General features: G+C 39.1%; 1 pseudogene; it reads left to right on the forward strand.

The window, feature by feature from the left end:
- Positions 1-287: 287 nt before the first annotated feature.
- Positions 288-1,255, forward strand: LOC143587569 (protein EXORDIUM-like 3 pseudogene; annotated as a pseudogene).
- The last annotated feature ends 1,605 nt before the right edge of the window (positions 1,256-2,860 follow it).

Raw genomic sequence — 2,860 nt, forward strand, 5'->3', positions numbered from 1 at the left:
AAATGGTCCATGAACTTTGATATATACGTTAAAAGAGTGTTTTTAAAAAATTAATGTTTTTTTGCGCCACATAAGCAGCCACGTAAGCAAAAATTAACGGAGTTAGACTCCGTTAGGAAAAGGTTCGTTGACAGCCAATACAGTGAAAGTTAGAATTAATGTGGGTCAATTCTTAAGTTGGGATTAATATTGGCCAATTGACCAAAGTTTGGATTATTTAAATCCAATAAACCTATTATAAAAGACAACATCTATCAAAATACACTGATCTCCACCACCAAACACCGGCCATGGCTGCTTATTTCTTTACTTTCTGCTATCTTCTCTCATTTTCACTCATCTTCCTCTCCGTCTTCACCCTTGCTGCACCAACAGATCGCGTTGTTACAGCGAAGTCGACTGGCACCATGAAATATCACAATGGTCCCGTATTAAGCTCCAACATCTTTGTGTATCTGATATGGTACGGTACCTGGCCAGCGAGCCATAAGCAAATCATTCGGGACTTTATCGAGTCCTTCAACGCCCCAAACGTCCGCTCTCCATCGGTCGCTGACTGGTGGAGAGCGATAACCATGTACACGGACCAGACCGGAGCCAATGTCTCACGGTCCGTTGCATTGGGAGCTGAAAAAGACGATCATGGATCACAAGGTCGAACCCTTACCCCACTCTTGATCCAATATATTATCGTCTCGGCCATCAGGACCAAAACCAACCCCATCCCTGCGAACCCCAGGGGTGGGGTTTATCTGGTCCTCACAGCCAAGGACGTTTACATCCAAACATTCTGCCAAATATGTAGATTCCACTTGTTCACCTTTCCCGTTATCCTCGGGTTCACCCTACCATTTCTCTGGGTGGGCAACTCAGCCAAGTTGTGCCTGGTCGCTTGTGAGTGGCCGTATGTGGTTCCACAATACATGCCCAAGGACGTGAAGCCACTTAAATCTCCAAATGGAGTCCCCGCGGTGGACGCAATGGTCGACGTCATAGGTAACAAGCTTGCCAGCCTTGCAACGAACCCTTTGGAGAACAGGTGGTATGCGGATGAGGCTTCGGCTCAAGGGGAGGTTGGATATCTCTGCCAAGGGGTGTACGGAGTGGGGGGTGGTACAAGCGACGTTGGAAAGGTGCTCCATCATGACAACAGGGTCGTATATAATATGTACGGCGCCCGTAGAACATTCCTTGTTCAATGGATTTGGAGCAACGTTGCCAACAAATGTGTTGGCAACATTTGATCATGTTATTACTGCCAACAATCCTATATGTAATCGATTTATTGATTTTTATGAATTGATGTATTTAGGCGTTTTGAGAAGCATGGACTAGGTTTATTGGTATCCACACGCAAACAAGTTATAACTTATAAGCGTCAATTTAATTTTATTTAAACGGCTAGTAAAGTAAATAAAATAAATATATACTGCTTATTATATCAACATCGCTCGAATATACATTATTATTATTCATTATTGATTATTAGTATATAAATAAATTAGCTTTTTAAACAATTACTTTTTTGTAAATTGGAAATTTCTTAGAGGGGCCAATGCAAAGCTAAAGACCTAAAGTCCGATTCCTCATGTTACCACTAGACTTTACTATCTTGACACCACTTTAGATCATATAAAAGACAAAAGTCTACCAATTAAACGAATGGCTCACAAGAGAGACATGAAGCTAGCAATTAAAAACATGTGAAACTTAGTTGATATTTGAAATCGAATCTCACATAGTAAATTTAACTTATGAAAGTATATCGATCATCTCCAACATTAGTTAAGTTAAGATAAATATTGAATCATTGTTCAAAAAATCACGACCACAAAATCTTCTTTTATAAAGGCGAGCATTTACAAATTAGAATAGCAACGATAAAAAAATTTCAAAGCTACACAACGAGTGATACTGAGCGCAACTAACATGCCTGGTGTTGGTGTGTGTATATTTATACTTTTGTTGTCTAATTAACTCTAATATATATAGAATAAAAATATGGAGATTGAATAATTAAATTTGTCTCTTTATTATTTAGTGGGATTGTAGAGATTTGTTGTTGGAAAATAAAATGAGGATTTGAGAGAGATTTAAAATCTGAGGTGACCGTGAAACTGATGTGTCAATAGCTTTAGAGGCTGTTTGTTTACATATGAATGGAACCATTCAGATATAAACATCTGATTCATTCAGACTTCAGACTGTTTGGTTTTAAATAGAAACACATTTGAATCGTTAAAATTATGTCTGAATCATTCAGACTTATTGTTGTTGCTGAATGGGACAGAGACTCATTCATATCTGACTCATTCAGATCTGAATGGACCAAACAGCCCCTTAGTCTGAACTCCGAAAGTGGTGTTCAATCTTAAAAATATAAGATGGATAGCCCAGCCCAGAAGAAGATTAGTAAAAATAATGGGCCTAGTTTATTGGACCTTCAAATTTTTCAGTTTTGGGCCTGGCGTCTATGGCTTATTATTTTAGGGAGTTGGGCTTGGGCCTGGTCTCTATAAGTCGATAACATTAACGACTCATTGTTTATCTTTTGTTATTAGAAGTGTGTGTACTACTGTACTGCAGTCTGCACATATGATATTAATCTAGTTAGTACCACGCAATGACTTATAATAAGAGGAAAAAACTAAGGGTGCAAAGCTGCTCGCGAGCTATTCGAGATCGGCTCGTTAAAAAGCTCGATCAAGCCGAGTTTTATCGAGCCCGAGCCTGAGCTCGAGCCTAACAATAAGCTCGTTTAATAAATGAGCCCGAGTCCAAGCTTTACTTATCGAGCTCGAGCTGGCTTGCGAGCCTAAACGAGCCTGCCATTTATATAATTTTTTTAAAATATACATTT

The sequence above is a fragment of the Bidens hawaiensis genome, unplaced genomic scaffold, assembly GCF_021521415.1.
Source record: "Bidens hawaiensis isolate Kalapana, Puna unplaced genomic scaffold, B.hawaiensis_p1.1 tig00035574_1, whole genome shotgun sequence".
Classification (NCBI taxonomy): Eukaryota; Viridiplantae; Streptophyta; class Magnoliopsida; order Asterales; family Asteraceae; genus Bidens; species Bidens hawaiensis.